The 23,861-nt window shown below is 40.6% G+C and overlaps 1 long non-coding RNA gene and 1 pseudogene across 2 annotated transcripts; both read left to right on the forward strand.

Moving 5' to 3' along the window:
- Positions 1–2,139: 2,139 nt before the first annotated feature.
- On the forward strand, positions 2,140–4,116 carry LOC104593652 (protein CANDIDATE G PROTEIN-COUPLED RECEPTOR 7 pseudogene; annotated as a pseudogene). The gene has a single exon (XR_016083645.1). The product of XR_016083645.1 is annotated as a protein CANDIDATE G PROTEIN-COUPLED RECEPTOR 7 pseudogene (transcript).
- Positions 4,117–6,720: 2,604 nt separating this feature from the next.
- Positions 6,721–20,576, forward strand: LOC104593659 (uncharacterized). The gene is made up of 3 exons (XR_016083646.1): positions 6,721–7,466; positions 7,548–7,816; positions 20,280–20,576. It is a non-coding gene; the product is annotated as an uncharacterized LOC104593659 (long non-coding RNA).
- The last annotated feature ends 3,285 nt before the right edge of the window (positions 20,577–23,861 follow it).

The following is a 23,861-nucleotide window of genomic DNA, read 5'->3' on the forward strand; positions in this document are numbered from 1 at the left end:
TACGGGCCAAAAGGAGAAATCTACTCCCTTCGCCGAGTTACTTTTAGCTCGGGAGTGGGGGGCAAATGATGAGGGCGGATTTGGCCCTCCAATGACACTATGACAACTAAGTGCAACCTCATGACAACTAGACAGCTCGCCACTCTCAAGCAGCTCACCACTCTCAGGCAGCTCGCTACTTACAGGCAGCTCACGACTTACAGGCAGCTCGCCACAAGCAGCGAGCTCTCGCCACAAGCAGCGAGCTCTCGCCACAGGCAGCGAGCTCTCGCCACAGGCAGTGAGTTCTCGTCACAGGCAGCGAGCTCTCGCCACAGGCAGTGAGCTCTCACCACAGGCAGTGATCTCTCGCCACAGGCAGCTCACCATCATGTAGCCTGGCAACTTAGACAACTCAGCACTGCACAGGTAGCTTGCCACCAAATCAGACCGACCACCACATGACAATCCCGAGGAGCTCACCGTTGTACCTCGCATTTTATGGGATTGTGACTTGTAACGGCTATATTAGTTCACCCACTCTTCGATTTACAAGGAAATGGGCAACCTTACCGGTTGGTGGCTTTATCCCCACCTAACACGAAAGCAGGTCCCATCACAGTGGGAATCCAGGAACTGCTCCACCAAACCCACGAGGACTCCAGTATATAAAGGCCTCACCCCCCAGGGGTGAGGGGGAGGTATGCGTGATCTCTGCTCTCTAGCTCTCTCATTCTCTAATATCATTTTCAGTTCACACTAAGTGCTGACTTAGCCATCAGAGTGACATCGCCGGGTAAACACCCCCGGGTTCTCTGATCCAGTTCTTGCAAATCAACTAGGTCCGCTGTCTACAAAGATGAATAAATCATCTCTTGCAGGGAGCAGCCGAGTTGCGCTACACCAGGGAGCTCCACTTTAGCCTCTGAGTCATCGACCACCTGGGAGTAAACGAAATAACGAGATACTTAGCACAAAAAAATGATATGTGACCGGATTCCGTCACATTAGGAGTCATTGGTAATATTGAAGAGTGAAGAACACACGCTGTTAATATTTTAGCCCTTCTAACTTCTGAACAAAAGAAAAACATTTTGACGTTTATTCTTTGGTTTTCTCGTCTTTCCGCGTATTGTCTCTCTCATCGACTACTCTATCTTATAGGCCAGGGGATATCGTTCCCATGAACAAGATGGGCCACCAAGAAGCAGCTCCTTCGTAGCCACTACCACTTTTCCTCCTCGAAGTGGCCAATCTAGATCTCTCGGGCGATACAGAGTGGGAGTGCTGATGCCCGTGGTCCATTTTGGAGTCGGTGCCACCAATTGTGCTAAGCATCAGCTTCTACATCTCTTGCTTAAGGTGGGCATGCCTAGCTTTGAGCTCTTCGATCTTCTTGAGTAGCTCTTCTACTGAAGGGTGTCCATAAGAAAATCCCAATGAAAAACCCCTATAGCATTCGACCTCTGCAGTTCCCATGATTCCGGTGGTTTCCGAGAAGAGAATGACAGGGAAAAGGAAGAGGGGAAAGGTCGTAACTGCGAAGAGAATGAAAGCAAAAGGGAGAGATCATAGATTACACTGAAAGAGGTTAGAGGTGGAGGGTAAAATTAAGTTTTTTAAAAAAATTATATGTTATATGCCTATGAATTAACGGAATGTTAACAGAACTTAACAATAAGGGTAGATTTATTAATTGTTAAAAATAGTAAAAATAGTGTTAGTCAATTTTTAAATAATAATGTATAAGAAATTTACCCTTTTTTATTTACACTTCAAACAAATTTCGCTTAAAATTTATAATTGTGTTTATGATTCTTTTTTGCATAAAAAATCATTTAATTAAGAAATTATTTATAATTTTCCACAGATTGTTAGTAGAGCTTATAAAAATCGTTAAAAAAATCCGAAGATTCACAATTTTTTTGACTTGTGTCGGTGGCTATGCTACAGTGGTGGTCGATGACCACAGGACATGAATTCGGATTTCTCGGATTTAATTCTCACAAGGCTGTACACCGTATTCACACACTTGCAACTGTACATTTAGATATATCGCATGATTAAAACATACAAATACGGAGATATTCACAATAGATGGATGCAAATGCAAGTATTGGGCTTTGATAAATGACCGGACCCAATGTAAAAACTCGTTGTTTGCTACCATTCCAATCCGCAGTGCAGTGTGCTGTGTGCGCTTCTTGTCGGACAGTTTACTGTATTGATTCCTCGTAAGACTCCTTCCATCGCAAGAAAGAAAAGAGAACGCGAGAATTTAGAAAGCCTCGTCAACGAAGCCGTGGTTTGTACGAGTTGTTATATATAAAGTATAAACATAAAAGCCCAAATCCTTTCTTCTCTGATTTCAGAGTTTTCCAACCGTAGCAACTAGCAAGTAGAGAGAGAGAGAGAGATCTGAAGCGCAAGTCTCAGAGCCATGGCGATCTCCTCTCAGTACTCCCGTATCTTCTCTTTATTCACCTTTTTGGTCGTTTTCTTTCCTCCCTGCTTGGCTGAAGTTCGTTTCTCAGAGATTCGCTCAGACGATCGGTCCATAATCCCTTTCGATGACTTTGGTTTCACACACACAGGTCGCCTCGAACTCAACGTCTCTCACATCTCTCTCTCGAATCCTAATCCTGAACTTGATCTCTTCCAAGTCGGCTTTTTCCTCAGCACCAGAGACTCCTGGATCCATGTCCTTCAACAGATCCAGGACGGCGAGATCACTTGTGCCCTTCAATCCGGTCTCGTTAAGGTCGTCTACACTTTCGACCGTCTCAAGGGCGCTAAAAACTTCGGTGTTGTGTTTACGGAGAACGAAGCCAATCAGTTCACTCTAGTCTTCGCCAATTGCCTTCAGCAGCTTCAGATCTCTATGGATATTCGATCTGCCATGTATAATCTCGACGGCAGGAGCGGTCGCCGCGACTACTTGTCGGCCGGCAATTCCATTCTTCCTAGGGTTTACTTCCTATTTTTCTTAGTTTATTTCTCCCTCGCGGGGCTATGGATTTACGTCCTGTATAAGAAGCGTTTGACTGTTTTCCGGATCCACTTCTTTATGCTCGCTGTGGTTCTTTTGAAAGCTTTGAACCTTCTCTGTGAGGCGGAGGATAAGTCTTACATCAAGCGCACCGGTAGTGCTCACGGTTGGGATGTTCTCTTCTATATATTCAGCTTTTTGAAGGGGATTACATTGTTTACCTTGATTGTCTTGATCGGGACTGGATGGTCTTTCTTGAAACCCTACCTGCAAGACAAGGAAAAGAAGGTATTGATGATTGTCATCCCTCTCCAGGTTGTTGCCAATATCGCACAGGTCGTTATTGATGAGTCCGGTCCCTATGCACAAGACTGGATCACTTGGAAGCAAGTGTTCCTGCTCGTCGACGTTGTTTGCTGCTGCGCTGTCCTATTCCCAATCGTGTGGTCGATAAAGAACCTGCGTGAGGCAGCACGATCTGATGGAAAGGCTGCGGTTAACTTGATGAAGTTGACGCTCTTCCGGCAATACTACATCGTTGTTATCTGCTACATTTACTTTACTCGAGTTGTTGTTTATGCCTTGCAAACCATCACATCCTATCGCTATCTGTGGACCAGTGTAGTGGCGGGGGAACTGGCAACACTTGCATTCTATGTCTTCACTGGATATAAATTTAGGCCCGAGGTGCATAATCCATATTTCGTTATTGATGATGAAGAGGAGGAAGCTGCCGCCGAAGCTTTGAAGCTTGAGGATGAATTTGAATTGTAATAGCATCCTTATGAAAATATATAGACCGTCAGACGGTTTAATTTTCCCTAGTGTTAATTACTAGGGGCCATTATGAAAATGAACCTTGGTTTTCGTCAAAGACTACGGCAGTTGTTTCGGGAAGCGGTGGAAGGAATTGGCCATTACAGTGGGATATTTAGTCATTCTTGTAGAAGGCGTGAAACTCTTGTTCACCCTGTTATTGGTGTTATCCTTAGTGTTTTTTAGCGCTTTCTGCATTTGTTGTACTTAAGCAGCCTAGTTTTATAGAATTGGATATTTATCTGTTTATTACTGGGTGAGTGAAACTTACTGATGATATCATATACTCAGCATAAATTTTGGATTAAAGATTGTATTTTATTTCTTTATCATTCTTACATTGAATTTTGAATGCCATTTGTGTACTTTGTTTTTGCTAATTTATACTTCTAACCGCTAAAACTCACTTTTCATAGCGGAATGCTCTGAATTATGAGAAAAATGTACATATAGTGCTATTGTGGATCTTTTTATTAGCTTATGATTAACTAGTAAGAATATGATCGCACTAGTGGAGTCCTCAGCTGTCCTGAATTCCAATATGGTTTAAATGTGATTCTAATCAAACCAAAAGAAAAAAATTATTTTTGATTCATGTAATCCAGTATGATGTTTTGGTAATAATGTCTAACAGTGCTGCATAGTTTCAAGGTGCCAGGGGTGAGGCTATGTATTGCCTTGCCTGTCTAGGCGGTAGATTTTAATTAAAAAAGATTATGGATTCCATGTTAATTCTCTAGTTTTTACATAGCATAATAGGCATCTATTTTGGAAAACAAGACAATGAATCAATGATCTTTACTAGATAATAATAAATTTCATTCCAAAACATGGAAAATCTTCATATCTATAAAAGAATGACATTTTAAATCTATTGATATCAATATCTCAAACACAATATTGTAGTAAAATAAATGTTTAATAGAATATAAAGCAATTGCAGGATAAAAACAATTTCAAATTAACCAAGTAAACAATAAGAAGCCTGTTTTTGTCCAAGAAAAAGAAGGGGAAAAAAATCAAAAGAGAAGAGTGAGAAGAAGGGGGTTGAGCGTTGAGCGCCTGTTTCTCTCAAAGCTTATGCAAGCAAAAACCTATACAAGCTAGAGTGAAACTGAATTTTGATGGCAGTTCTCTATGTAATCCAGGTCCTTTGAGAATTGGGGGAGTCTTCAGAGATGGGGAAGAAAGAGTGCTGGCCCTCTACTCAGGTTCAATAGGGGCAGAAATATAGGCCCTACTTCAAGGTCTCAGATTGGCAAAACAGAGGGGAATGCAACTGTTAGAAGTGGAAGGTGACTTCAAACTGGTAATAAGGTGGCTGCAAGCTGGAAATCTGGGCACATGGTACTTCAGGCAACTGATAAGGGAAATTTTGATTTTAGCAAGGGATTTAAGGGTGCAGTTCAGGTGGGCAAGAAGATCAGCCAACGGAATGGCTGATACTTTATCTAAGCAAGGAGTAAACAGGGAGACTTTGTTCCGGGCCTGTTTGTAGTTTAGTTTTTATTGTAATTGGTTTGTCTAACACCCTTTGGGTGGTGACAAATGTACCTTTTAATCTCTCTTTAATGAAAGTTACTGTTTCCTATCAAAAAAATGCTTTGACATTTAATTACAAGAGTAATTAAAGGAAACCAACTGCTGAAAAGAGATAGCTAAAGATGGGAAATGCGCAGAAAACCAGTAGGATATAGTGGCTGCAGTGGCTCTAGCAATTCATCTTCTTGCCAAGGAACACTGTCAAATAATCTGTGATTGCTCTCTTTCCAGAACCTCTAAAAAGTAGCTGCAGGTTCTAGAATCTTGAGAACAGTCTGTTGGTTGCAGAAAACCCAAATTCTCCGTAAGGCATGACAGTGGACAAAGAGGTGAACAGCGAACCTAAGTCATCTCAGTCTGTTGGTCGCCGAACCCACGCCTGGTATCATTAAAGGAATAGAAGGGGTAGGAACACATGTTTCAGTCCAAGAGAAAGATGGTGTGGTAGGCTCTACTATCTATCTATCTATCTATCATTCAGGTGGTTTTATGCTGGTTTTATTATGCTTTTGAATTGCAGATGGGAAGTGGAAAAGTGGCATGAATGTTGTGATTGGTGGATAATGGGATGACTAAGCTCCTTAGTCATTCTATTGTTCATTGAGGTGACAGAGTGCAGGTTCCTTTTCTGTCCTATTTTCTGCTTCTTCTGTAATCAGAACACAGCCTTAAGATTGTCTAGTGTTGCTGATTGGGCATATTTGTGTTGCACTGATATGCTATAATTTTTTTTGACAAGTATTGATATGCTATAATTGTGTGAGTTGTTTTCTGTATTTTATCATTATCATCATCATCAAAGGCCAATTTTGAATTCTTTTCTGCATATAAATTCTTGATGATTTTGTTTGGTATTTTACTCTCCTAGGGATGTCAATTGACTGGATAGATATTGGTCCAACCCAACCCAGTCCAAGATGAGTCCCTTACAGATGGACCAGGTCCAATCCAATCTGATGAATACTTTGGAGTTTGGACCATTAATGTCCAGACTGCCCAATCTATTCAAATTGATTTTAATTTAGATTGGGTCCAACCCAAACCATAGTTGTCAAGGCGACGCCTAGGCGGGCGCCTAGGCGACAAGGCGCCCTTGGAGGCTCGCCTCGCCCAGTCACCTAGCAGTTTTGTATACTGTCTTATAAAATACTTTTATATTGTTACTTTTTTGAGATTATAATTATAAAATAGACATTATTAAACAAAAATATTCATTTTTTGTGTTTATAAACTAATTTCTTTTTATTATATTCTTATTTGTTAGGGTTTAATCAACACAAACATTGCTAACTGCTGTATTGAACCCTCAAAGACTTCAGAATTTGAACCAATAAGTAAGGGAAAAACTTAAAGTTTTGTCTAATCAACACATTTCTTCCTCCACATCTTCTTCTTCTTCTTCCACATCTCCTTCCACCTTTTCTTTTCTTCTTTTCCTACAACAAAAATAGGGGTTCAGTCCACATATTTATTGAATTTTCTTTTCTTTCTTATTTTTCTTATTTATCAAAAAAAAATGTTGATTTTCTAGACATAAACATGAAGTTTATAATTTTCTTATGAAAATTATGGATGGTTATTAAGGAAAGATGGTTATGGAACCTAGGGAACTACCTAGGATATGTATTTTTCACTTAAAAAAATCCATCGCCTAGGTGACTAGGTAACAAGGCGCCCCCGGGTCGCCTAGCCTCGCCTTGGCGCCTTGAAAACTATGACCCAAACATAATCCATCAACACCTGTACTCTTATCTTCTGTCAATGGACTAGATGGTTCTATCCGACCCAGTCCAATAAACATCCATTACAGATGGACCAGGTTTGGTTTTGGTTTTGGTTAACCTCGTACAAAAACCGGTGGTTAACCAAACTGACCGGTGTATATATACAATAATATATTGTATAATGTATATGTTATATATTATATTTATATTTTATGTTCGGTGGCCTTTTCAAGGCTCTTTAATCCAATAGCATGTAAGCAGGTCTTCAAGGCTCTTTAATGAAAAGCCGTTTTAGGTTTCAAAAAAGTGTCCACCTGGCGCCTGGCACCTTTCCAAGAAGGGGAAAGTGGGAAAATGGTTTAGGTTGGAAAGTGGAAAACTTTCCCCTTCTTGGAAACCTAAACCATTAAACATAGGTGCTTCATTGTATTCTTGTGTTACTGGATTTTCTTCTTTTTTTTGCTTTTATTAATTTATATGATTTGATTATTCTGCAGAGAAGGCGAAGATGGGAGAGAAGGAATGGTACTTCTTTTCTAGAGAGATAGGAAGTACCCAACGGGCATGAGAACCAATAGAGCAACTGAAGCTGGGTACTGGAAAGGATAAAGAGATCTACAGGGGTAAAGCTTGTCTTGTTGGGATGAAGAAGACCCTTGTTTTCTACAGAGGGAGAGCGCCCAAGGGGGAGAAAACCAACTGGGTCATGCATGAATACAGATTGGAAGGAAAATTCTCTTATTATAACCTCCCTAAATCTGCAAAGGTAGGTTCCTTTCTCCTTTTTCTTTTCCCCTTTTTATATTTAATTCAAAAGTTCATCATCTTTCTTTTTCTGTCACATGATATTCTACATGCTCTCTCTCTCTCTGGCCGTCTGCCTGCTTCTGAGAAGAATATATATAAGAAAAACTCTGGTTTTTCTTTCTGTGTTTGCAGGATGAATGGGTCGTCTGTAGAGTATTTCACAAGAACACGGGCGCCAAGAAAAGCACAGTTTTCCTCTTAATTTTGAGTGCAAAAAAAAATAAAACCAAAAAACCGAACCGCGGTTAACCGATCCACCGGTACATCGGTTCGGTTTCGGTTTAGATTTAAAAAAACCGATCAAGTTGGTTCAGTTCAAAAAAAAACCCCACGGTTCGGTTAACCAAACCGTGAGCACCCCTAGTTAAATCAGAATGTCCTTTAAGTTTTTGTGTGGTTACAATAGGCTGAAACTTAGTTACTAGATTAGAAAGCAGATAGAAAGCAAGAAGTCTTAGTGTTATTTTTCTGTTTATTGAGGAAGTTGGAGTCACCTGAGCTCCTGGGTACTTGACTATGAAATCCACATGATTGCCTCCATGTTAGTGGCTCAATGTCAGCATGATGCTAGAATTTTTAGAGTGGTCTTCCTTAGGAAAACTCTATTTTGACAATGATTATAGACTCTTTTATCACAATTGAATAATAATATAGTTTTCTGGTATGGAATCAATAAACCATGCACATTGGCAGTGGAAGGAATTTGGCAGGGCAAAGGTTTTTAGCCTTGAATTTCCATGTTTACTGTAATTAGAAAAGACCATGGGATATTAGTCATTTAAATTCTATAGAATCAAGGCGAAAGTGGAATTCAATTTCAAATCTACTATGATTCAAAGTTTCAAACACAGTCTAATAGTTGATTAAGTACAAAAATTTCCTTTTTGGTTTGAGAATCATATAAAATGGATATCTGGATTTTAGGAAATGAAGAGTCATTTCCCTGTTTCTCATATCTGTGTTGGTTATAGTATCTAGGAATCATAGATCAGCCACCTTTCCTTGTAAAATTTCTGATCATCCTTGACGTTGGGTGGGCTTGGAACTAGTCATGCTCCCTTGCTTTCATTTTCAAGTTTTCTAGTCTTATTAAGTTGTCGATGAACTATCACAAATAATCCCCTTTTAGATAGAACTAGCCTTAGTGGTAAGCACAACTCTGTCTGCCCAAGAGATGGTTATAAAAAATATCTGGCCTACCAGTTTGTAATTTCAAAGTTTCCCCAACAACAACTAACAACACTTTGTATAGGGATCATTTTCATCAATATTTTAAAAACTGAACATAGCATCAAATTGGAAAGGCTGATTCTGGTTTGACTGTTTGACAGAACTAGGCAATCGGTTAAAAAATATTTCATTGTTCAACTTGCCTTACCAAAGTCAACTGTTTTGAACTATAGTTCTGGTGGTTCTTGGTTTGGGTTCACTTGTCTGGTTTGGATATATTCAGGTGGAGGTGCCATGGTGCTTGTTGTAAATGCAAAATTAGATGCATGGACAAATGTCTTAGAATTTTTTTTTGATAAATGAGAGTAATTTTGTTGAAAAAAAATCAGAAATACAAGCAGCCTAAGAAGAGGCACGAGATGCTATCTCCCCCAAGGACTGAATCATAAAAACTAAAACATGCCCAAACCTGAGATACAAATTACAAAGTAGCCCAAAACAGATCACCCCTTGACACCCCTTGCTTGGCCAGAGAATCGGCCATTACATTTGCTGATCTGCTAATCCACTGGAACCTAACAGTCATATTTCTTGTCATCCATTTAACTTTCTTTAACAGATCCCTGTAGCCCCAACAAACTGTGTCTGGGCTATTCAGCCAGCCCACTACTACCTTGGAATCTCCTTCTACTAACAAATTGTTCACTCCTAATTACTAGCCATCTGTATGCCTTGTACCGCTGCTAGTAGCTCTGCCCTTACAGAATTGCCTTCACCCGCTGGTCCTGAGAAGAGAGACAACGTATTGCTGTCTTGATCTCTCAAAATCCCTCCAATTCTGGATGGCCCTGGGTTACCTTGGCAGCTGCCATTAAAGTTCAATTTTACCACTCCATCCGGTGAGGGTTTCCATTCAACTTGTAATTTGTTCCTAGTGGAGACCGTAGAAGCCAATGCTTCCAAATTTCTCCTTAAGTCATCAAAGGAGAAATCTGCCAACAATTGTGAAGATTTCAGCCATGAAATTGTCTTTGTCAATATGCATTCCTTGACTTCAGCAAAACTTCTTTCATTTTCTTGAAATATTCTAGCATTTCTTTCCTCCCATAAAATCCACAAGGTGGCGGCTCTGATACATTTCCACATTATCTTCCCCCTTCTTGTCAATCTCCCAAGAGCATCTAGAGTGAACAACAGCTTTACTTCAGAGGACAAGTTCCACCTGCACCCAAATAAAGAAACAACCCAATTCCAAATATTGGCAGCAAAGGAACACGATATCAGCAAATGGTTACAGTCCTCACCCTTCACTTTACACATAAAGCACCAATTTGGGGACAAACACAAAGAAGGTTTCTTCTTTTGCAAGTTTTCCACAGTATTGATTTTACCATAATAGGCTTCCCAACAGAACACTACTACTTTGGGGGGTAATGGCCTTGACCAAACCTCTTTAACAGGGAAGATTTGAGAGAAAGGGTTAGAGCAAAGGGCTTTAAAGAAAGATGTGCAAGTGAAAGAGCCAATCGGGTTTAGAGCCCAGACTCTTTTGTCCGGGTTAGTGGGGTCCAGGCACACCGAATCTAGAAGCAACAACTCTGAGACACAGAAATTCTTCATCCCTTAACCCTCTCTGAAACCCAAAATTTCAATTTAAAGCCAAAGGGAAAACCGGGGGGGGGGGGGAACCAAGAAATGGGTTTCTTTTTAAAGAGGGATATGAAATAGAGAGAAGGGAAACGGTCTTTTAGGGGTTGAGTGCTTACCCAAGTATCTTCCCAAAAAAGAATAGAGTTTCGAAAACAAGCATTGTACCTTACAAACCTAAGGAAATTAGGGAGAATGCCAGAGATAGCCTTCTAGGGAGTTGTGAGCAAAGCCCTTCGGGATAGCCCCGCATCCCAACCTGATTCAGAACAGCCATGGATATTTTTCACTACTTCATGCCACAACCTCTCCCTCTCCAGAGGCCACCTCCAAAGCCACTTACCTAAAAGAGCCTCATTCTTACTCACCACATTCCCTAAGCCTAGTCCATTTTTGCTCCTACTCACCACCTCCAACCTAATCAAGTGGTCTTTTTTCTTTACACCAGGTTCTCATAAGAAGTCCCTCGTCAGTTTTTCCAACCCCTTTGCCTCCTTTTTAGGAATTCTAAAGACTGATAGGAAGTATAAAGGCAAGTTGGCTAAAGTTGCTGTAATCAAAGTAACTCTACCACCCACGGAGATGTAGTTCCCCTTCCAAGTTGCCAATCTTTTTTCAAAAATTTCAACCACCGGATTCCAGAACCTACTTTCCTTGGGATTTGCACCTAGGGGAAGTCGTAAATAGGATAGAGGCCATTGAGAGCAAGTGCATTCTAACAAGGCTGCTATAGACTCCACCTCCTCTTTGTTCAAATGAACCCCCACAACACAACTCTTCTCAAAATTTACCTTCAAATTCGAGGCCTTCTCAAAGTAAATTATTAAATCCTTCAGATTCCTTACCTCTGTCAAATCACAACCTTCACAAAAGATTATTATATCATCTGCAAATTGGAGATGGGTTACTGACACTCTGTCTCTACCTATTCTCCACCCTCTTAGGGATCCGGCTCTATCCTCTTTTGAAAGGAGTCTACTAAAGGCATCGACGACTAAAGAGAAAAGGAAAGGTGACATGGGATCACCTTGTCTCAGACCCCTGCTAGCTGGGAAAAAATCAGTAACTACCCCGTTGACTAGGATGGAATAATGGCAACTAGAGAGGCAACCGTTTATCCATTTGCACCACTTATCCCCAAACCCACACTTCCTTAGCACGAGTAATAAGAATCCCCAATCCACTAAGTCATAGGCCTTTTCAAGGTCAAGTTTACAAACATAACCTTTACACCCCGATCTCCTCATCTCCTTCACGCATTCATTTGCTATTAGAATCTAATCTACAATTTGTCTCCCCTGAACAAAATCTCCTTGCGCTTGGCTTATAAGATGAGGAAGCACCTGCTTTATTCTCAAGGATAAGACTTTTGCCACAATCTTGTAAACGCTAGTCACCAAACTGATAGGTCTAAAGTCCTTTGGATGCTTGGCCTCTTTCTTTCTCGGAATTAAGGCTAAAAAAGTAGAATTAATTCCCGACTCATCACTTGATTGTTCTCAAATTCCTTGAAGACCTCAATTAAATCCTCTTTGACTATGTCTAAACAATCTTGAAAGAAAGCCATTGTGAACCCATCTGGCCCTGGTGCTTTAGATCTGTCCATGGAAAAAACAGCTTTTCTAATTTCTTCCTCCTCAAAAGTCCTCTCCAGCCAGCTTCTACTCTCTTCTGGAAGCCTCTGCTAGGTCACACCTTCCAACTCCACTCTAGGGCTTAGGGGTCTCCACAAGATGGATTTGAAATGGTCAACAAAACAAGTGGCTATCCTCTATTGGGTATCAAAGACTGTTCTACCACTTCCAGTTTGGAAACTAGGTTTTTCCTTCTCCTTCCATTGGTTAGGTCATGAAAAAATTTACTGTTCCCATCTCCTTAATCCACTTGCATCTAGACTTCTGCCTCCAAGAAATTTCTTCTCTCAAAATAACTTCATTTAACTCTCTTTTCAGATTCCATCTCTGATCTCTATCCTGAGGGCTTAAGGCTCTTTGGGATTCCTTCTCATCCAGTTCCTCTATTTGGGTCAACAGAGATGATTTCCTTTCTTCTATTCTCCCACAATGCTCCCTATTCCAATCCTTCACATGTGCTCTCAATCTTTTTATTTTTTTCATGGAATCTTACCCCTTTCCACTTCACCCCCCTTAGGTCTTCTCTCCACCATTCCTCAACCTTCTTCACGAAGTCCGGGTGAGTCAACCACATGTTCTCAAACCTAAATGGTCGAGGTCCTTGCCTAAAAGTCTCCTGTCCTAGGCTAATGGGACAATGGTCAGATGTGACTCCAGGTAAAGCCCTTGTTAACAAGTCCGCCCACTTGTTTTCCCAGCTTTCATTGAAGAGGAACCTATCTAATTTGGAGCAGGTTAGTACCTCCTGAAAATTGGACTAGGTATAGTTAGCTTGCAGCAACGGGAGTTCCTTTAACTCAAAATTATTAATAAAATTGTTGAATCTCTGCATGCTGGTTGTAATGACCTGGTGGGGGTTATTTGATTCATTCGTAAATCGAATTACATTGAAATCTCCCCCCAAGCACCATGGACCCTCCCAAAGCCCTTGAATCCCATAAAGCTCTTCCCACAGTTTGTTCCTTTCTCTATAATTGCTTGGTCCATACACATTAGTTAGGGCCCAGACAAATCCATCCTCAACCATCTTGAATTTTAATGACATTGAAAAATTACTTACTAGCTCCTCCAAAACCTCCACCGTATCCTCTCTCCAAAAGGTAGCAATTCCCCCCGAAGCCCCCCAAGAAGGTGCTGAAACCCAACTTATTCCTCTAGATTTCCAGATACTTCTTACCCATCTTCTATTGATATCAGCTAGTTTGGTCTCCTGAAGCATCACTATATCCGGCCTTTCCCTTCTAAGGAGGTTCTCAATCAGCCTTCTTTTCCTAGCACTACCCAACCCCACACATTCCAACTAATGATTTTCATGGTAGTAAAAGATTTGACATCCCCCCTCTAAGGTCAGACCTCTACCTAGAGGCTTTCCTTCTCTCCCCTCTTCCGCTGAATTCCAGATTTTCTTCTATATCTGATATCAGCCTTTCCACCTTTGATCTTTTCTTCTTCCTTCGGTTATTAAATGTTCCAGATCTGCTTAAGACTGCTTTTGTTTTATTTTGCTTTTTTGAGATTTCTTGGTTTTCCTCCAAAGATTCCTCTTTTTGCCTGTACTCTTCAAGGAGGTCACAGATCTGTCCCCAAATCCTCTCTAATTCCTCATTCTGCATCTTTCCCATAATTGATTCACCCTTCGCATTTTTCCTACTTTGATCCCCTGTTTTTGCTGAAACTTCTTTAACCTCACCCTTCCCTCCCTCTTCCTCTTTTCTCTTATACTCCAAAAACATACAGATCTGATCCCAGATCATCTTTAACTCCTTTTCCTGTGATTCTCTTTCCCTTACCACTTCCTCCCCCCCTTGTCCCTTCCAACCTTGGCTGCTGCATCAAGTTGAGCTGCAGGAGTACCTGTTTCAGGTAGAAAACCGACATCAGTACCATAAAACGAATTGACAATATTGCCTGAATGGTTGTGGGAAGATGTCAAAAACTCTTGAGGGGCAACACATAGGGGCAAGGTCACAGCTAATCCTTCCAAAGAAGATGACTGTGGGTTCCCATTGTGTTTAACCAATGTTGTTTTAATCCTTGCATCAGAATTTGTCTTTGTAAGTTGTCCCCTTGTTGATAACTCTGTGATCGGTGACCAAGGTAATTCCTGTTCCTCTATTCCTCTACCGGTGCCGTGCTGCTCTAGTGAACTGGGAGCTAATTTAAGAACCGGTGTCCCCTGCCTCTCCTCTAAGAAATCTGCGGTAAACCCCAAATCTGTAGCTAATAAGATACATTTAGAGTGCAACTTCTGGGCTGAAACTGAAGCATCCAGGTCATCATTTTCCAAAAAAGGCAGCTCGGTGTGAAGGCTCTCATCACTAGGGGATTTGGCTTTTTCCAGATCCACGCTTCCAATACTTGAAGAGTCTTCAGACTCTGAATCTGAGCTACTTTCTTCCTCTGTAGCACAGTCTCGACCGTGTCCGTAAAGACCTGATTTACTGTCTCCGAAAAAAGGGAACTCCCTGACTCCGCTGTCAACGATTGCTTCTTGAACCTCGGATTGCGCCGTTCGGGAGAAAACTTTCTTCTTCTTGCTTGGAACCCATGCTCAGTTCGAACTTGCCACTCTGCCGCTGCTAGCTTTCTCCACTGCGAGCGGTAGAAGAGGTTTACTCGTGGAAGACGATGATAGACCATTTTTTTGGTTCATCATCCTCTCCAAACCTTTAGTCACGTGCCTACTTAAACTGGTCCGTCGGACTTTAGAATTTGGGTTCGCTCTCTTTAATCCGGCCGGCCCATTTGTAGGAAAAGGCCCCCTTATTTTTGATGGGTCTGGGCCCAACCCCCCAACTTCTTTACCAGTCACGTGTTCACTTAAGGAGACATGTGACTGGCCTCGGTTCAAAGGAGTAGACAGGACCAGCTTACAAGACCGGCTTAACCCCTGAACCTTTGCCTGCCTTAGTTCAGTTTCTTTTGAAATTTGAACTCCTGGCGCAAGTCTACCTCCAATTAAACCTCCTATCACCGAATGAACATAGGACCTGCTATCCCTCAGCCCGCCCTGCCAAACAGACTTTCCCCAAGTAGTTAAATTTTTTTCTTTTCTCTCTTTTTTCCTAGTTGCCTCAGAAGACTTGGCCTCTTTTGTAGTGTCTACTCTGCCTTGCAAACCAAGCAACCAGGCCTATTCTGCCCCTTCATCTTCCTCCCTTCTTCCCTCCTTCCAAAGCTGGGCTTCGATGGATTTAGCAAGCCAAACGCGTTAATACTAAGCTCTCTGAAACAACCTCTATCTTCCTTGGGATGTCACTGGGTTTAGCACCACTTAAACTCACTGCAACTGAATGGAGATCACAATCAAAAACTCCTAATTTTGCATCACAAATTAAAGCTATTGACTGTAAAACTTCCTCCTTTCCGAGATTGAAAGGTAATCCAAGCACTCTGACTATTACATTGTCTTCAATCTCAAAGCATTTGGTATTAGATTAGCGGACACCAACTCGAGACTGTAGCAGCACCAGCCTCAGAAAGAATGTTTAAAGCTGAAATCTCTACTTTAACTTCACCCAGATCTATCAAAGCTTTACAGGGTTCATAAGGAGTACTCACCATCGGCTTCCGCAGGTTTAGTTCTTTGAGAATCGCCTGAGCAATACCTCTCCAATCCCTTGGTGGACTTGAAGTCTCAACCACAAATTTCTTCTCCCAATCCTCTTTTTCTGCTGTTGCTACCAGTTTACAAGATCTTTCCCCTTTTTCTGCAATCATCCATTTCCTGTCAGCGGGTTCTTCCTTTCTCTTGTGATTACCCCCTTTCATTTCCTTTACTGCAGCCTCTACTTGTTTTGTTTTCATCTGCTGAGTAAAGTCACTTAGTGCCTCTGCCACTACCTTCCATCCAACACCCTGTTTACCTTCTGGGAAACAAGCCAGCTGCTTCTTTCTTCCTCCGAAGAATTCCTACAGTGTTATGTAGCAGCCTTTTGCATTCCACCTCATAGCTCTTTCTTCCATCAAGGTTGAACTTCGTAAAGTTCAGTTGCTTACCTTTGGAGCTTGCTTCTGAAACATAACTCTGCAACCACTCAATCACTTCAAGACCTTCCAACAATATTGTGGCTCTCTTTGCCTCCCTAAATCTTCAAGCTCTGCTGGCCCCTGATCCTTATCTCTTCAAATAATAAATCTTTTGCTTCAATCTTCACCGCTCTCCTCCATCTAGCAGCCTCTACAAACCTATTCTCCATCTCTCGCTTTAAGTTCTGGCAATATCTTACCAAAAGTCTTACTTGAGACAGTGATTTTGTCTACAGGTAGAATATTCTCTTAGAAAAGTCTTAGAAAAAGTTTTGGTTGATGAGATTATGCTAGTTTGACTGATGAGACTTAGAGATGGGATAAATCTAAAATTGGAATTCAAGGGGATGCTTTAAAAATCAAAAGTTACAGGATAATCCAGAGAAGGAATATATGGAATGAGGTTTAATTTTTACATTTTTTTTATTCTCAACAGTAAAAGATGATTAATTTCTTTAAAGAAAAATTACATCCTATCCAGAGTTTGGATAGTTCGATACAAAGAAAACTAGCAACAATGCTGGCCACCCCTGTTTAGCTACTAAGAATGACGTATGAAATTCACACCCTGACCCAGTTAAGCATTTTTAGGGCCAAGAAGTATCAATATATGGTAGGGGTGGAGCCCCTGTTTTAGATCAATAATACATAGGGAACAAATACTAAAATTAAAGAAAATGAAAAAGAAAAGTAGGGGTGGAGCCCCTGTTCTAGAGCCACAAAAGCTAGTGAAAAAATATTAAAATAAAAGAAGAAAAGAAGGGGCGGAGCCCTGTTTCAGAAACAAATGATGAGAACAAAAAAAAACCTGAAAAAATGCAAGAAATTAAGAACAAAAGGGGGCGGAGCCCCTGTTCTAGACCCAGAAAATCTAGTGAAAAAAATACTAAAATAAAAGAAGAATATGAAGAATAAAAGAAGGGGTGAAGCCCCTGTTCCGCCCCTGTTAAAGACACCAATAATGAGAAAAAAAAAAAGCTGAAAACATGCAGGAAATTTAAGAACAAAAGAAGGGGGCGGAGCCCCTGTATTAGTCCAATGAAATGATTCAAAAACTTGGAGAAAAGATACAAAAAGGAAGAGAAAAATGGGGCGTAACTACTGTTTTAAACCAGGAAGTAGAGAACAAAACTAAGAAGAAGAAGAAAACTGATTAACTCACCTTGACTTTAGAGGACTGTGTGGGAACGATGGAGGGCTGTTGTTCTCTCCTCTTCGTCAGTTCGATTCTATTGTCAAAGTGAAACCCTCGAAGATTACTTTTGTTTTTACTTTCCTCAAAACAAAAGCATGATAACATGCAATAGGTTCTATTATAAAAACTAAAACAACCAATAAAATATTATATATTTTGTATTTTTTATTTAATAAATATTTATATAGTATATATTTGCTTCAGCCCCCTAAGCATGCGCCTAACATAGTTGGTGTTTGGGCAAGGCATTCTTTGAAAAGCGCCTAGTCGCATAGGCGACGCCTAGGCGTCTAGGCGTCGCCTTGACAACTATGGGAAGATGGTATTTTTTGGAGGTTCAACATCCAACCACCAACTATGGAGGCTGATTATTGCAGAAAAATCTAGATTCTGGAACAAGGAATTTGAGTTGGGTTCCTGGTATTAGTAACAAGTCCCATGAATGTTTGATTTGGAGAGGATTGGAAAGTTTTCATAACTTTATCCAAGGAGTGAGAATGAAGGTGGGGGATGGAGTCAGTGGTGTGATGACATAGCTCTAATGGAGATGTTCAATTCCCTTCATTCTTCATCCTAGCTGAGGACGGAGGTGTGAGGAGCTGATCTCTTTTAGCTTCAAGGTGAAACTGGTGGTTTGGTGCCCATTTTTTATAAGACTTTTGAATGATTGGGAAATAAAAGACTTGATGAGACTGATTTAGCTGCTTAACACTGCCACTCCACACCTGGAGAAGGTGGATGAAAGATTTTGGAAGTGAGACAGATCTGGAAAGTAGTAAGAAGTGAAGGGGCTAGAAGAGCTCAGGGTAGTAGACCAAAAAGGATATGAATACAGTAGTAGTAAGAAATGTTTTAAGCACTAAAAATTTAACAGTGGATATGGCTTTAAATAGAACGAAATGGTGAAACAAGGTTCGTGTAGCCGACACCATATAGTTGGATAAGGCATGGATGGTGATGATGATGATGAGACAGATCTGAAAAGTTTTTTGTTAGACTCTTCTTCAAGAAATTGAATTGAATACTAGAGGCAAACATTCCATATAAAGTTTGGATACTACATGGGGCCATCAAAAGTGGCTTTCTTGCTCTGGACTGCAATATCAGGCAAATATCTAAACAGAAATGACCTTGAAAGAAGTAATTCCAGCCTGAGTTCAGTGATTTATGTATTTTGTGGGGAGGAAAGTGAAATGGAAGATCTTTAGTTCTGGTGTCGCGTGATCTGGTCGCTCCCTTGTGTCAGTCAACTCGGATACTGGTTCAGATGGTTCTTTGCTTAGGCCGAGTTGATATGTTCTACAAGGAGGAAGGTTAGAGTGCCTGGGTTGTCTCTACCCGAGGAGGGCATTCCGATGCTTAAGTCAGATATTGTTTATAGAAATCTTGAGAGAATGAGAGAGCTTGAGAGTGTATAATTGGGCGTACCTTTTCAGGTAGAAGTGAGTGCCTTATATAGGTTTCGATGGTCAGAGCCCTTCACAATGGGTCCTCTTTCTTGCGGAGCCGTTTTCACTTAGTCGGGTGGATTAATATGTTGGTTACGAGATTTGCGCGGAGGTTACGATCTGCCCGAATAACTCTGAGGCGTGCGATGCGGTAGGCCGGTCTAATAGTCGAGACATTAACGTCCCAGAGATCTCGGGCTGGTAACGCATTATCGGTCCAAGTCAGCAGGCTCTCCTCGCATGTCACTGTGGATTCCTACAGCTCAGCTGGTCTGAGACAGCTTGCCGCGAGTTAGGGAGCCTGTCAGTTCAACCCGATCGAGGTGGAGATCAGTTTAGGCGAGGTGCTCCAGGCTGACTTGCTGAGCTAGTTTTCTTACTCAACGCTGAGGTGTCACTTGAAGGCCACGTGTCACGAGGCAATTAGGAGGACCAAATTACCCCTCATTAAGTTCCTTCAATGTCCTACAGCATGAGACATCTATAGCCACTTCTGCAAGATTCTAAATACCAGCTGGTGCCACCCAAGATCGCTGAGGCGGCATTTGTTAGGCTGGAAATTATAGGATTTAATTGGAGAGGCAGATTACAATGGAGTACAATACTTGTGGCTGCGACTTGGTGCATGTAGAAGGAAAGAAATCTCAGAACTTTTGAATACAAGCGGAGTTCCCATGAGGAGTTGACTAGAAGATAAAGGTATACCACAACATGCTTTTTTCATACCAAGACATTTTTGTGATGGCTATATGTAAGGCAGCATATTTTTAGTTTTTGGCTATGCTATCTGTAATTTCTTAACAAGTACAATGCTTTACCTTCTCTCCAAAAGAATAGTGCAAGTTGAAAGCTTTAAGAGGTTAAGCAGGAAACTTTAAGGCTGTGTTTGTTTCAACATAAAACAACTGGAAAAAATTTCAGTCTGAAATGCGTGAGCTATATTTTCACCCCTTTTATGAATGAAACATTGTTTTCCTTGTCATTTTCATCAAAACAATTTAGATAAGGTGGAAAACAAATTTTTTGTTCCAAGGGGTGGAAATAATAGCTGAATTATTTCAGTCCAAAAAAATTGTCTATTTTATGGAGAAAAAATGTTGCTTTAGCAGGAAAAAATAAAGGAGAATTAGAGGACATAATAACTCTGCCAATGTGAGGTTGTCTTATATTACTGGTCCCAAGCCTGGATAAAGGAGGGGAATGCATCGAGTTGGCACCTGAGACTATTAAAACTTTTGCCAATCTCTCATGGTTATGGATCCTGATTTTTTTCTTTTTATTTTTTTGTGCTCATGTTAGGGCGTTCCCCAGAAGCAATATGCTATAATGGATATGCACCGAAGAGAATGGAAGGGCGAAACAAGATTCATGTAGTCAGCCCCATATAGTTGGGACAAGGCTTAAATGATAATGGTGATAGAGGATATAATTGTTGTAGAAAAGGCAAGCCTTGGTTGTGTTCAATCTCATAAATGAGGTACATCTTACCTAACCTTTTGCTTTGTTTGATGAATTAACTTTGAATTTGAATTTGATGTTGAATGCATCCTATTTAAACAGGACTTGAATGTAAAAGACTACAATATTTTGTGTTAATGACATGATATTAGAACCATTTAAGCCAATAGGCTTTGCAAAAAATTTCAATTCTTTAAGAATTTAGATGTGCATATTCCTGTTTATTAAATATTTCCTTTATTTTCAAAAGTTGCTATCTTTCCTTGCACCTAGCATTTTAGGCTCTAGAAATTCTTTGCACTCACTTCTTGCTTTTAAAACAGTGGATTTTTCTAAATGGTTAAAATCAATTTATTTGAGGTGGTTAGTTAATGCCAATGTGTGTTGTTCTCCTAGTCCTAGGAAATGTGATGCCTTGACAATTTAAAAAGCTAATATACTCATTAGATGTAGATAGTAATTCTGAATACATACCCACGCAGAAAGATAAAGAATACATAAAGTTGTGTTTAGAACTTTATTTTTCAGAGTCAGTTCAGATTTAAAACAACATATTATTTCTATGCTTGGCCAGCTTTTTCGAGCTACAACTACTAGGTCAGGTTGAGGCAACAAAACAATGGCTCAGGAATCACAAGCATTGATGCAATTAAGTGCCATGGGGCATTTAATATAGTAGGGTGTTCATAAGAATAACCAAACCGATCAGACTGATCAAACCAATCCGATCTAACCTAATTTGGTCGGTTTTTTTAAACTTTTGGTTGGCCTCGGTTTATAAATATAGACAACTCAACTGGTGGGGTTGGTTTCGGTTTTTCAATCTGAAAATCAAAACCAACCCGAACCGAATCGACTATGGCTAATAGAAGTCTAATACTTCTGGTTTTATTATAGAAATAACGGGACTCCCTCCACTTTTAAGATTTTACGCAATACTTTTTACAAATATAGACAGTTGGACTTTATTACTATTTATTTACATTAGTCTTAAAGTTGAAGAGACTTGCAAGACTTGCACAAAAATAGCAATTATCTTTGGGTTTGGAGTAGTATAGATGCAGGCACACAGAACTCAACAGCCTATATGACTTGGAAAAAGATGTGTTTGACTCAAACACCCAATGGGTCAAATCAGCCAATTAGAGTCATAAAAAATAGGAAAGGAGATTGAAAATCAATAAATCACCCAGGATGACCAATTGACTATCCCCAAACTGGCCCGACTAAACTGAAAAATCGATCCAAACTGACCCTTCATTTTTGGGTCCGTTTTTCCTTATAACCGGTCAGTTTTGGGTTACTTGTTTATCAACCGATCAGGTTGGTTCGGTTGAACGAAAAACCTACAACTGACCCAATCCGACCTGTGAACACCTGAATAATATAGGGCTTAGCCTGTCACATGGGAAGTAGGCGATGCAAAGGTCGAACGTGGATGCAAGAACAATCTGTGAATGTATTGATCGGAGAAATAAGTTAAAAAGCAGGTTTTGTTTTGACGTTAAGATGGCTATGCTTTGATTATAGGTTGCATTTCACTTCACATGAACCTGGATATGGTCATACTCAAGCTTTGTACAACATGCGTGCTTTTCTGTCCCAGGCCCCGATTTATTACTGCTTAGCGTAGGTGAAGCAACACCTACCGGCCGGCCTCACCTTTATCGCATGACTTTGACCCTTGTTCCACTCAAATACTTGTGGTGGTCCAATTCTTCCTGGTGAAGCAAATTTTCCGACTCACGCATCCCAGCCCTGTGCCTCTCACCATCCTAATTAAAATGAAAAATATTTATCTGATCACTGGTAGGTTAGTTAAAAGGAGAATTGAGGTGGCAAGTAAAGGCACAACATCCATGCGCGGATCATGAAGGCAGTGTTGAGTTGAGGATGCTTTGGCTGGGCCCCGGTTGTTTTCTCCTTACAATGAAGAAGGCAACAATTCATTGATTGGTTGTAAGATGCGACTGCCTGAATAAGGCAACAATTCACAACATTGCAAATTACTTGAGGGGCGTTTTTGTAGTCAGACAAAATATATTAAGGGTTTGTTTGGTGTGTCTTTCTGTGCAGTCTTTCGGTTGTTTACAAGTTGGGCAAACTGATTTTTGGTCTATTTTCGTTTAGTTCATAGAAGATCTAGCCACCAAAAGCCAGAGCGTCAAAAGGACGTGAGAAGCCCATTTTGGGCTGATTTCGAGAAGCTTCAAATGAAGCTTTTTGCATCTTTCATGTTTTATTCTCATGCAGAAAGACATATAAAGATGTACGGAAAGATGTGTATCTGCCAAATTAGCTTCGGGCTGCTCAGATCTTCATGCAAAAGCTCAATGCGTCTTTTGACTGTTAGAACTACCAGAAGATATTCCCAAAAAGACTTACCAAATGGGCCCTAATTCTTTTGAGATAATTACAAGGGCAAATTTCTTAAACTAACCTATTGTTTAGCTAATTGACAAATTGTACTCTTATTGTTTAACTATTGTCTTAAACCACTCTTACTGTTTTTAACAATCGACTAGTTCTACCCTTATCATTAGCGCTCGTTAATATTCCATCAAAATCCATATACATGTGACACCATGTGACATTTCAAAATTTTTAAAACCCAATATTACCCTCCCTGATCCCTTTCCTCTCAATGTAGCAACAAAACACCAGCACCTCCTCTCTCTCAACCCGGCTGAGAGGTTGGTTCTTTCGGGCAGGTTGATATATCAACTCGATTGTAACCTTTTGGTCTACTACTGGCAAGAAGGTTTCCCTAGTCCGTGCGCTATTCTACATCATAATGCAATGCCTTGGTGCAATCTATGGTGCCAGTGTTGTCAAGGTAGAAGACAATGAACAATGTCTTCTTTTGAAGGGTAGTTTTGACATTTTCAATAGATAAATGATGGTCGGTTAACAGTGGGGACCAACATGACACTTTTTGAAAGTTTAGGTACTATAGTGACACGTTTGAAACACTATCTCCAAAGTGCTCAGCCTTGGGCATTCGTTGTATGTCTCCGCAATGTAGACTGGGTTTCAATGTCCTTGTCATTGTTTCTCTCACTATTGGAGATGGTTGGAGCAGCTCTTTTCCATGTTTTTTTCCCAATATTTTTTCTTAAAGATTTTCAATTTGATACGACCAAGATCAACCACGAGTCAAAAGTTGCAAGTGGCAACAAGCTGGGGGAAAAGTTGTTAATTGACCAAGCTCACCTAGGTAGGTTGACCTAACCTGATCTTATTGGGACACCGGTTCATAACATGCACAAGCAACACGTGGTCAAGACGATTAGAACATCAACACCAACACATTTCATATAGGCCTATTGCCTACCATGTGCATACTACATGTATATGCAATGTGCACACAATGTGTCGATCAAGGGTGTGACAAGTGAATCGAACTCCAACCACGTGTGAGTA

Source organism: Nelumbo nucifera, chromosome 3, assembly GCF_055504915.1.
Source record: "Nelumbo nucifera cultivar China Antique chromosome 3, China Antique-T2T, whole genome shotgun sequence".
Taxonomy (NCBI): domain Eukaryota; kingdom Viridiplantae; phylum Streptophyta; class Magnoliopsida; order Proteales; family Nelumbonaceae; genus Nelumbo; species Nelumbo nucifera.